The sequence below is a fragment of the Lissotriton helveticus genome, chromosome 8, assembly GCF_964261635.1.
Source record: "Lissotriton helveticus chromosome 8, aLisHel1.1, whole genome shotgun sequence".
Taxonomy (NCBI): domain Eukaryota; kingdom Metazoa; phylum Chordata; class Amphibia; order Caudata; family Salamandridae; genus Lissotriton; species Lissotriton helveticus.
In genome coordinates this window covers 396,061,921-396,074,617 of record NC_136069.1, presented here as the reverse complement: position 1 = coordinate 396,074,617, position 12,697 = coordinate 396,061,921, and the positions used below count along the sequence as shown (strand labels likewise).

At 48.9% G+C, this 12,697-nt stretch overlaps 1 long non-coding RNA gene across 1 annotated transcript in view; it reads left to right on the top strand.

The window, feature by feature from the left end:
* The window catches only part of LOC144771659 (uncharacterized), a 293,577-nt gene extending 283,179 nt beyond the window's left edge, over positions 1-10,398 (top strand). Inside the window, exons 3-4 of the long non-coding RNA XR_013599416.1 lie at positions 9,473-9,625; positions 9,828-10,398. This is a non-coding gene — a long non-coding RNA (uncharacterized LOC144771659). The remainder of the gene's footprint in view (positions 1-9,472; positions 9,626-9,827) is intronic.
* The last annotated feature ends 2,299 nt before the right edge of the window (positions 10,399-12,697 follow it).

Genomic DNA, 12,697 nt, shown 5'->3' with positions numbered 1-12,697 from the left:
CGTCGGATTGGTAACGCGGGCACTCGTGCAATGCCCGAGGGGCCGATGTCCAGTTCCAGCTGTGGGCTGCTTTTTTGAGCAGTCTTGGGACCATTAGGCGGTTTCTGCATTATTCAGATGCTGCCAGTGGCCCAGTGGGTGTCTGAGTGGCCTTTTTGGAGGCAGATCAGCCTCAATTACTTCTCTTTTATCAGTGAGCAGAGATGTCATTCCCTTTCTCTCGCTGGGGCCGGCCCATTAACATATGCTTATTGAGCGGGGGCAGGGCGCCTGACCAATAGGGGCCTCTCTTGTACACAGGTGTGTTTCACCAGTGCAAGCTAATCCATGCCTTTTTCTTCATAAAACTTCGCCGAAGCAGTGTTTTGCAAAGGCAATATGCAAATGTGGGGTACTTTTTTTTATCGTACCTGGGCCGATTTTTAATCATAATCAAACACTGTCTGAACTCCATCTGTGTATGTACCCCCTAGGAGTTGCCTTCACTTTGCGCATGCATGTTTGTGGTAGCGCATGCGTGTTAATGATACGCATGCGCACAATACACCCACCGTCTGGCTATGTACCCCTAAAGTATTTCAATTTATTTGCGCATGCTCAATTACAACATGCCCAGTCACAACTCTTACACCCAGTGACATCATGCTCAACTAATCATCCTTCTGCAAAGCATTTATAACCTGCCAACCTTCCTGAACTTTTCCTATTCTGCAGTCACAGCCATTGATAGTGTTCGTCTTCGTAGGTGAGCATTTTTTTTTAAGAGTAATTCAATTAATTAATCTGAATGATCTTTAAAACCGCGTAAATGCAGATTTTGGTTTGATTTGACAAAGTTGTTTTTAAGCACGCTTTCCTGCTTTTTTATATTGTTAAAGTTGACTTCGTAACTTTTGTTTCTGGGCAAATCACTTAATCCTGCCGCGTTTCTTTAATTTGGCAAGCGCCACGTGGCCGTTCCCGCACCAGTGTGCTACGTGCTGTTCAAGTTAATGCAATGTAGTTTTTCTTGTGTAAATAGTATGTCACATGCCCCATGCATTGCAAAAGTAATGTTTTCGGCAATAGTGTATTTTAGCACGGTTTCCAGCTCTTATACCTCCAATATCTTGCCTTAGTAGGCGATGTTTCTGGGCAAATCACTTAATCCTCCTGCCTTTAATTTTTGAAAGTAGTGCGCCACGTGCTACTTTCTCCCCATGCACTGCACATGTAATCGAATGGCCAATGTTGTATTTTAGCACGCTCTCCATGTTTTTTAATAACCTTAAACTTGATTTGTCCCCTGTTCTATGTCACTATACAGATATCTCAACCATGGGACGTACTGGTCGCCACAAGCTGTTTATTCCTGCCCACGCACTAAACCAGATGGTGGTCAACCACTCGAGATACCAGATCAACTGACTGCTCTCCATATGCTATCAGCTGAAAATTGCAATGGACCTAATGGAGTTATCAGGTTTCACTTTAACATTTCATGATAGAAAAGCATTATGAGATAAGCATTTGTGTATTTCATGTGTTTGCAGACAAATAACTGTGCTGTTCTCATGTTTTGGTAGAATTAGTGGGCATTCAAGAAAACGAATAAAAACATGTCCTCCCGATTTTATTGGCCAAATATGTCATTTGAAATTGAACAATGTGTGTTATAATTTTTCTTGCTTCTATAAATATTTTTTATGAAATGTAAATCTCCGTTGTGATAGTCTTATAGACGTTTGTTTCTGAAACCCATATGTTGCTCATTTAAATGCTTGTTACACATTTTCAGCCTGCACTTGAGATACAAAGTGAAAATGTTGTTTTGAATTTTTTAATTTGAAGACGTGTCTTTCATTTTTTCTTGATGTTTATTTCTCAATTTCTAGATAATGGAATACCAAAAAGGGTTCTATCAGATCAAGGCCAGGAGTTTGTAATTGAAGTTAGTGACCAATCTCGGCCTAACATTTGTATAATGCAATGCTAATTCCTATTTTGCTTAGGGGGGCGTGGCCAAGCAGCATGGCCGACAGGACGTGAGCTCCACCAGCTCTGTCCCGAGGACCGACAAACTCCTGTGATCAAATCCTGCCCGGGCTGTCACACTAGCTGAAAAGTGTGTCGGAAGTTGCCCTCAACTGATCGAGACCCCCGAACCGAAGAAGCGCTCTTGAAATTACCCGTGAGCGGAGGTGGAGACACTACCTGAGCTGGTGGCGCCGCGCTGGCTCACGCGACACCGCGGTCTGGGCCTACACTGCGGAGCCGGGCTGCAGGCGGACCGCCCGAGACTCTCGGGCTGAGCAAATCCTTGATGGGCTCTGGCGCTTTTCTCAGCGACCCCCGGAGACGGACTGCGGTGGCGGGGAGCAGCGACTTGGAGCCCCGGTGTTCGGAGGTGGTGGCGGCGACGCAAGAGAGGTGCCATCCATTTTGACCGCGCTCCGGTGGCGGAGCTCCGTCCCAGGCACTGACATTGCCAGAGATTGCCTGGATGACCGCCGGGGAGCCTGCGACCAACGGCGGAGGGCGTGAGTACTAAAGCCCTGCTACCTATTTGAAGCGGGTACTTGGTGTGGAGGCCCTGACTTATTGGGTTCCTGACCTGGCCTGGTCCCTGCACTGTGCCCCACGGGAGCTGCGCACCTGATTCCCTCCACCCCCCCGGCCTGCGGGTTGCATTCCGCTCCTGGACTGAGTCACCTTGCGGCCTTCGGGGGGCCGCGGGGAGCGGCGCCTCTGTAACAGCGGGGGCTCTGCGCCCCCTCCCCCACTCACCCGCCATTTTCGCCGTTTCATCAGGCGACTTTCTCAGTGGGGTTGTGGAGGCGCGTGGCGGGGTGCGCCTCTCTCGCTGCCTAATCTGCGGCTGTGTGCCCCTCCGGGGAGGCGATCCTCGAGGCCTGACAGCCCCTCTGCCGTTGCCTGAAGGTGAGGAGAGTCAAGCAATGAGGGAGTGAAGGTGCCCGCGCTACTGCCTGCCCGGATCCTTACTCCTGCAGGGAGGTGCTGGTCCCTGGACACCGCTGTGCTCCCAGTGCTGTGGGGAGACGGATACACTCCGTTTCCATTCTGCCTTGCTTGCTGGGTCGGCTGGACTGCCCCGGGCGAGACCTGCACTGCGATACCTGTGAGACCGAGTGTGTCCACGTGGCAACTATTGTCCCTGACCCGGGCCTGATCGAGTGGTTCCTCTCTGCCCGGTGGACCCTGAGGCGAGCGACCTGGGACGCGCTGTCTTGGCGCTGTAATAGTAGATATGGCAGGCCGCTCCGGCCGCTCCTCGAAGGCCTCCCAGCCGAACACAATTGTGCAGTACACTACCCCGCGCCTGCAGCCGCAGAGGATCACGTGGCAGACAGGGCCCGATGATGGTGGTGAGGGGTCTGCGGAACCATCTAGAGCTGAAGTCCTTAAGGCTTTTCAGGGGTCCCATTCAGCCCTGGAGCGCCAGATAGAGACGGTCTCTATAGATGTCAACCTTCTACGCACAGATCTCCGCAAGGTGGCAGACAAGGTATCGGACGCTGAGGGCAACATCACTCAGTTACAAGGAGAGGTGGCATCTTTGCAGAAATCGCTTGCCCAACTTACCTCTACCACCCGCGCATTGGAAAGACGTACCGAGGACGCAGAGGGGAGGGCGCGTCGGAGCAGCATAAGGGTCCTGGGAGTGCCGGAGCGACTGGAGGCGGGGAACCCTGAACGCTTCCTGGAAATGTGGATCCGCACAGAACTGTGTCCAACTGGATTGTCCAGCGTCTTCGTGGTGGAGCGGGCGCATAGAGCCCTTGTACCCCCTCCGAGACCGGGTGAGCCTCCCAGAGCCCTCATTGCAAAGATCCTGAATTACAAAGACCGCGACTGTATCCTCAGAGCAGCGAGAGAGGCGGAGTCCCTCATGATTGAGAACAGTCGCGTGTCTATCTACCCTGACTATACCCAACAAGTACAGGAACAAAGGAAATCCTACTTAGGAGTTAAACAAAAACTCCGTGAAATGCAACTTCAGTATATGCTCCTATATCCTGCCAAACTTAAGGTACTCTCTCAAGGCCGTGCGCACTTCTTCGAGACACCAGCGGAGGTGTGGGAGTGGCTTGAGATCAGGGGAGATGACCTGCCCCCGGGTGAGCGAGGTGGCTCACGTGAAACTTGGGGGACCAGACCGCAGAGGAGGCGCCGTGGTAGAAGGGGGGGCCGTTCTGGGTCCCGTGGACCTCCAGAGACTCGGCCCACGGTGGGGGCGGATGGAGCTATTTGTATGGAAACCTCCCCGGCGAGAGCGAGTTCGGGGTCTCCCGAGGCTCCCACTCCTGATGAGATCTTGGTACGGGACACATTCCAGGAGACGCCGCCGGGCGCAGACTCTACGGCCCCGGTGGTGCCGGAGACAGCCCTGCCTGAATCAAGGTCGGAATGATTTTTCTTTTTGTTCTCTTGTATTGCCTTGACTATGCCTTACTGGAAGGATGTCCTCCGTTTGGGTGACCCTATACTAACAATGTGATGGGCTACCTCACCCCCTCCTGGTTGATGGGGCTTTCTTGAACAATGGCCCGTGCCGGAAGACTGGAGGCCTAATGGCCCGGTGGGTGGGGGGGGAGATTGGAATCTATCATAGTTATGAATAATTTCATGGCCAGACTGCTGACAGAGTTACGAAGACATGCCCGGGAATCTTCTTGGGACTATTAGGTCTTTCGGGGAGCTGGAAGGAAGGGTGGGTGGGGTTGGTTTGGAGTGAGTGAGTGGGTGTTGAGTGTGTTGTATGGGGTGGCTGTGCACGTCCTGGCACTGGCGGGGGAAGGGCGGGGTGGCGTTTCTGGTTGTTGCTATCCTATTGCTCGTGGGTGGGGTTGGGAGGGGTGATTTTGCTACAGTTCAGTGTTCTGGGGTTGTTGGGGGGTGGGGGGGTGTTTAGGAAGGAAATGGCACTGACATCATGTACACATTGATTCCGATTTATGGGGAGCTCATTTCATGGGCTGCACCCCCAGATTTACATACAGTGAGGGCCGAGGGAAACCGGTTCATGTTACACATCCACTGTTGCCCGCATGGGCGTAATCATTGGCCATGGGTTTCAAGTTTTTAACATGGAATGTGTGTGGCCTAGGCACTTGCACCAAAAGACACAGAGTCCTCACCTTCCTCAAACATCATGGGGTCTCGGTTGCTTGTCTACAGGAGACCCATCTAGACGGCGCACAGCGGTTGTCCAAGAAATGGAGAGGTCAGATTTTCCACTCCTCCTTCTACACGTATGCTAGGAGGGTCCTCATCTGGGTGGCCCTGGGGATTCCTTGTGCTGTTCAGTATATTGATGCGGATGTAGAAGGCAGGTACCTATTAGTGAAGCTTAGATTAGACGACAAGGAACTCCTGCTCCTTAATACATATGCCCCGAACACTGATGACCCGATCTTCTTCTCTCAGATCCAGGATCTTTTAGCTCCAAATCTGGACGCGCCCCTTCTCTGGTTTGGGGATTTCAATTGCATACTGCACCATGAGCTGGACCGTCATCCACCCAGAGCGGGCACTAAGCCCCGTATGATGGCGCGCCTGCGAGACGTGATGCACAATCTTGGGGCGATAGATGAGGGGCGTACTTGCCACCCCACCCAGAAGATTTACACGTGCTACACTCCAACACACGGTACGCATAGTAGACTGGATCGCGTTCTAGTGGCTCACCTCACCTCCTCTCTTACTTTGACAGTTACCCACCAAGCTCGATACCTGTCGGACCACGCCCCAGTGACATGTGTGGCGCAATGGTCTGATCGTACTGCGTGTCCGCGAACGTGGAGACTACCAGCTGACCTGCTTCAGGATCAGGTGGCCAGAGAACATGTGGCGGAGTCAATATCAAATTATTTGGAGCTCAACTGGGGGGGGGATGGACTACCCTACTCCACCAAGTGGGAAGCGTTAAAGGCAGTGGTGCGTGGAGCATGTATGGGCCTCTCGTACGGGGTCTGGAAACAATTACTGTCTGAACTACGAGATACGGAGGTGGCGCTTCAACGCGCCCAATCTCGAGCTGATCCGGACGAGTCAGATCGCCAGACGGAGAGGGATGCCCTGGTGTCGATACATGACATACTCACACGGCTTGATAAATTTACGCTGGGCCAATACAGACAACGTCTCCACCGCGAAGTGGATAAGTCCGGCCGCTTGTTGGCCTGGATACTCCGACGTGAGTTCGCACCTGAGAGGATAGTAGCACTACGGAACTCTAATGGAGTTGTGGTCCATTCTGAGTCTGATGTTCTCGAGGTTCTTCGAGGCCATCTGCAGGCTGTCTATGAGGCGGACCCATTGGTCTCAGAGGATATCGGTCAATCGTATCTTGAGGGCCTCCATCTCCAGACCCTCCTAGAGGCTGCGGTAAAGGAGCTTGACTCGAAATTGGCACTGGGTGAGATTACTGCGGCAATATCCACCCTCCCTCGTGCTAAGACCCCTGGTGGAGATGGATATCCGGCTGAGTTCTATCATACCTTCGGCCATATACTAGCCCCCCTCCTTTTGCAGGTCTACAATGAGGCTTTGCGCGTTGGCACCCTTCCGCCCACCATGAATCAGGGAGAGGTATGCATGATCCTGAAGCCAGGCGGTGACAGTACTGATCCCGCGGCATATCGTCCTATTACGTTGATAAATACGGACGCAAAAATCCTCACTAAACTGTTGGCCACTCGCCTTGCCCCGCTCATGACCCGACTGATCCACCCCGACCAATGCGGCTTTATTCCGGGTCACAACACGGCGATGAATTTGCGTCGCCTGAACCACATACTACATGAGGTGCAAGGACGAGAGGGTCCTCACGTATTGGTCTCGGTCGACTTAGCTAAAGCCTTTGACACAGTGCACTGGGGATATCTAATGCAGGTGCTTCAGAAGATGGGGTTCGGACCTAGGTTTTGCAATTGGATCCGGGTGCTTTATGAGGCGCCCCGGGCCAGGGTGCGCCTGGGATCGGCCCGCTCAGCCGAATGGTCACTGGGGAGAGGCACCCGACAGGGTTGTCCTCTCTCCCCTCTCCTATTTGCTCTTGCAATTGAGCCCCTCGCCGTTTCCGCCTGTGTGGAGCTACAGGCCTGGGGGATAGTGGTGGGTGACACTACCAATGTGATCTCCCTCTACGCAGATGATGCGCTTTTTTACCTGACCTCCCCGGTTGAGGCCCTCCCCGCCTTGTTGCGGCTCCTAGACCAATTTGGCGCAGCCTCCGGGTTGCGTATCAATCTTACCAAGTCTCTGGTTTTCCCGCTAACAAATATGGTCCCAGATCCGGTCACGGATCTTCAACATTTGGGCCTACGATATGAACGAACGGCATTCCGGTATTTGGGCATCCCGGTGGCCACATCTGATGAGACTCTCCTGACTCACAATGTCGACAGAATACTCGCAGCCCTCCGCAAATCTGTTGCCTTTTGGAACAAACTTCCTCTCTCTCTCATGGGGCGATTAGCGATGGCCAAAATGGTGATGCTTCCTAGGGTCCTCTATGTTTTGCAGAACTCCCTGTGTCCGCTACCTCCCGAGTGTTCCGCACGTTGAACTCTCTCCTCACCTCCCTGCTTTGGGCGGGTGGGCGCAGTAGAGTTGCTTTACGCACGGTTACGAGGTGCTGGGATGAAGGCGGCCTCGAGGCCCCGAGGTTTGACCTGTATTATTACTCGGCGCAGCTCCTCCCGGCCGCCAGGTGGTTTGCTGAGGATGATGATAAGTCCCTGCAGGAGGCCCTGATGCAAGGTCGTGGGGCTGACGACACTCTACCTTATGTGGTGCGACATGCAGCTAATATTTGGCAGCGGTTTGTCGAAAAGGTACTACAACGCGCGCCGTTCCACAGGGAGCTCCCAGTTTGGATCCTGGCCCCGATACTTAGGCTGGAGGAAAATATGTCCTTTCGTGAGTGGCGAACTGGTGGTTGTGAGACTCTCGCGGACTTATACCCGAACGACTACTTCGTGTCCTTCGAAAATGCTATGGAGTCCTTTGAGCTCGGTGAGGGACAATACCTCCACTATGGTAGTCTTCAAGATGTGGCCAGGACAACGTGGCCCCAATTCCCAGAGGCGCCTCCACTCACCAATACCCTTGACATTATTATGTCCTGTGGGAGAGGTAAGCACCTGATCTCCCTCCTCTACACGGCCATGCGCCGAGACTCGACCCCCCCGATAGCACCAGGCTGGGGGGCTTGGGAGATAGACCTGGGGATGGAACTGGAGCCTGCACAGCGGAAGCGGATTGGGCTGTTGACCCATAGGGTCTCCTGCAATGCACGTTTTAAACTTATCCACTTTAATTTTGTCCACCGCACCTATATGACACCTATCTCCCTCCATCGTATATCAGCGGATAGACGCCATAATTGTCCTAGATGCGGGGTACGGAAAGCGGGCTTTCTGCATTTAGCATGGGAATGTCCTTTAGTTCAGGAATTTTGGCGCAGGGTGGTGGGGTACATTGCTCGAGCCACGCACATTGGGCTTCCTTTAGACCCACTCCACTGTCTGCTTGCGTTGGTGCCCAAACCTAAAAAAAAGAGACTATCTTATAAATTCCTGCAACTCTTACTAGTTTTGGCGAGGAGACGAGTGGCTATTACTTGGATGGGTCAGAGGGCGCCTGAGATTTCTCTTTGGCTGAGGGACGCAAGGGAATGGGCCTTAGCGGAGGAGACTGACATGCAACGCACTCGTAAAGATGAGAAGTTGCAAGATGATTTGCTTGCCTGGAGGACATTGTGCATGGAGGGGCTAACGGAGGATGACTCGGATGCCACCAGTGCAGACTTGTTTTCTTCTGCCGCCTCGGACTCTGACTGTGGGGGGGAGGGGATAAGTGTGGAAATGCCTAGAGACGGTGTAGAGGTCCCTCGTGGCCACGCTGATATCCCTTAACATGTATGTATGTTTATGGCTGTGATTCCTATAGGGCCATGATGCATTATCATGAATATGCCTTAGCTGGCCCTCACACACATGTCCTACTTTATTCGGATCAGTACTGGCGATGCCATTCATGGGGTAATTAGTTATTGTTAAAATGTTACGCAATATAAGAGAGCGAAATGTTGAAGTTAGCGAAGGCACTGATACGCTTTATATCCTTGGAGCGCAAATGCAAATTTCCTTTTTATTCTACACGCTTTACTCCTGTGCCGCCCAGCCTCCGGGATGTGGGCCATTTATGGCTGTGTATTGACATTTGGAACTGCATATTTTTACCGGATGCATATTAACAGGAATGATGACTGTATGCTTTGTGCCTTTTTTATTTTCTTTGCTACAATAAAAATATGTTTAAAAAAAAAAAATCCTATTTTGCTTGCCAAAAATAACCTCTGATGATTGCTTTTCAACGTCAATCCTATTGAGAACAAATGTTTTTATGTACATTAAAATTAATCTTGGACATATGTACAACATATACATTTTTAACTCTTTTTCAGTTTGCAGAATGTTAAATAAGTCAGCAGCAAATTGCCGAGGTAGAAGAAAGTATATCCTCCTGTTCCAGCTGATTACACCGATGTCTCAAATATGGCATGAACTAGTTGTCTGAAGCCATACAGATTCACAAATTTTTAACGGATAACGTTAAGGTAAATACTCTCAATATGAGTATTCGACAAAGTTAAAAAGTAACAGATATAAGTACTTGAAGGGTTTTTGGTGGCAGATAATGTCCAATTCACACTTGTACGGATGGGTCAGATACAGGGTGGATCTCTGAATAACTAATGCGATGATTAGGTTTTAGGATGGCATACAAAGCTCCTAACCTTCTTACTTTTTCTCTTAAAGGGTTCCAAATTGGGGACAAATATTAGGTTGTGCAGTAGACGTTGACGGTGTTGCTCCACTGGTACTTGGCCTTCTCATGAAGCAGAAGGAGCCTCTCTCAATATCCTTAACTCTTTCCTTCCAAAGTTGACTGGATTCTTAGTCTGCAAGTCCTTCCGCATACTTGCAGTTCCACACCAGTACTCTTTATTGGGGTCTCCTCTTGAAAGCAGCCTTGCATATCCGGCAAGTAACCAACCAAAGCGGACTTCAAGTTGTGAACTCTGTTGGCCACAGTGTTTACCCAAGGGAAGCAGAGCGGCCTAGATATACAATACCTCCAATTAAATGTATTAGAAATAAAGAGATTATTTACAAACCCCTTGCACCACTTTTGCGTCACTTTCAACATGAGAAAAGTAACACAAAAGTGGCACAAGAGTTTTGTAAATAAGCCCTAAAAAATATTGTCCTGCATAATGACTTCACCTCTAACCTAATTCTGTCTCATCTGTGAATCATTTTAAAGACCTGTTCATCAGTAATATAAATATGATGCAGTAGGCACTTCTATACAGACACCATTTGAATGCAAGCCTATAAGATAAGTGAAATCTATCAGCTACACTGCACACATTAAAAAAATAGAAAATATCGTCAAGTGTTACTTTGACTTGTAATGTGTGACCTAATCTAGTCACATCAATCTAATTTTAAACACTAATGTTCTTTTTTGTTTTGCAGATTAACTACAGTACTTCTATTGGACTCCATATTATATGTTGTTTGTTATATTGTTTTGTTAAAGATATGGGTCTAGTTATTTACTGTATTGTTATCATTTAGTTATATTTCCAGTTATTTATTGTTTTAATAAAAGTTAATAAAAAACAATACAACATCTTTTTTTTTGTGGGGGTAGCAGTCCACAAAAGAAATGATATTTATAATTTGAAGTATAATTCTGAGGCTAGCTCTTCACCAGATCTTTACCAGTGTATAGCTACAACTTAGGGTTCCAATTCAAAAGAATAAAGAGTACAACACCATTAGCAACATAGTGTGGTGAACTTCTAACCTCTGTGCTCACGTAAGTGTTCCATGAACTGTTGCTATAGTAACAGGCAGAAAGCCGTTTGGGGGTAGGTTTAAAAGTTACTGGCTGTACAGAAACCGTTATATTTACCCTGGATCCTCTACATGACAGAAAGGAAAACAAAGTAAAACAAAACACTGTGTACCAGATTTACAATCCCCTTGCACCACTTTTGCATCCAACCCTCCCTACAAAATTACAAGTATGTGGGCCTCAACGACCCCCCTCAAGCTCCGGGAATCTCCACCCCCGGGAATTTGTGTATTACGGGAGGCAGACTATGTGGCCCTCTGCCTGGTGCCCTCGAGGTCCCTGGAAACTACTACGACCGGCTCCTGCAGTGTCCCGGGGTGCCTACCCTCCGTATACTGCTGTTTGCTTTGACAGAGCGGGACTCTCACGACTCCTGCCTTCCCATAGCAAACATAGTTTGCATTTTGAAAGACAGAGCAGTGAAATCTGTTCTCACTTTCAAAATGCAAAGCAGATTGCATTTCCATATACAAATTAGCATCTACCCATGCAAAAAAGCAATACTGTCTCCCGAAGAACGCAAAAGTTCATCGCACAACATTGCTAAAAAAACAAGCAAGTGTGCTCAACTTCTCAATATACTACCTTATCCTATGTAATGTTATTTTCAATCCCGTTCTGATAACCAATAAGAATCATGCTTTTAAAAAACAGAAACATGCACCCTAGTTTTCTGTGTAGAATGTTGTCAAACAACCAATCATTTCTTTTCTGTTTTAATTTCACTTTTCCCCCAAACTCCTTTTTTCTATTCTAACATATGCCAAAGGCAGAAATGGAACTACTCCAATCTATTTTGTCCACAGATTGAGAAAGCTAGGAAAAAATGTTAATAAATCTGTTTCTACTTTTCTCGTAGACTATAGAATGGTGTCCATATACCACAAAAATCTGCGTTTCAATACGCATGGCATCTATAGGAGAGATGCTGTACATTTTACAGATGAAGGGAATAGAGTCTTCCTCATGAACTTTAGACTCTGCATCGGTACTTACTTGTAAGTACTAAAATCTCTCAATAAACACAAGGGCTCTTTTTAGATCCACCCAACATCTATACACATAAGCTTGATGTATATTTAAAAAATACCTGCTTTTTTTTTTCGGCGGCGAAATGCGCGGATCCTACGCGCATCCCGCAACTTTTTTTTACAAAGAAAAATACTATCTTACTTTTTTGCCCCACGGGTCCTTATGTGACCTCCTGAGCAGGCCTAGGAGGTCAGGGTGTGTCTACCCTGCCCCCTTTTCACATTTTGCACACATATTTCACTGACTTCCTCAGCCTCGCTTCTACCGAGGCACAAAATGGCTTCCAACAGATCCTGATTTCGAATGTTTACAACCGCTTGACAGCCAATTAGAATTCAACGCGTCATCGGGACGGTGCGCTTATCCTACGAGGATAATCTTCGCTCAATCCGTGGATCCACCTCGCCCATAGATATATTAATGACTTTAACCATAATTTTCAAAGAAACTACTGAACAGATTGACACCAGATAAGCGAAAGGCACAAGTCGGAACTGTGGACTACCTCTCTGCCAAATTTGGTGTAATTCCGTTCAGCCGTTCGGGCTGTAGCCGTGGCTAAACGTCCTATAGGAAATTGCATGAGGAAAACGTGTTTTGGGACCCTCTTTTTTCTCAGCCCCCGCTTTACCAATCACCCCCAAACTTTCAGATCCTCAGCGCAAGGCTTTGAGTTTACTGCATCTGTGAAACGCTGGGCATACATATATATCTATATCTATATCTATAT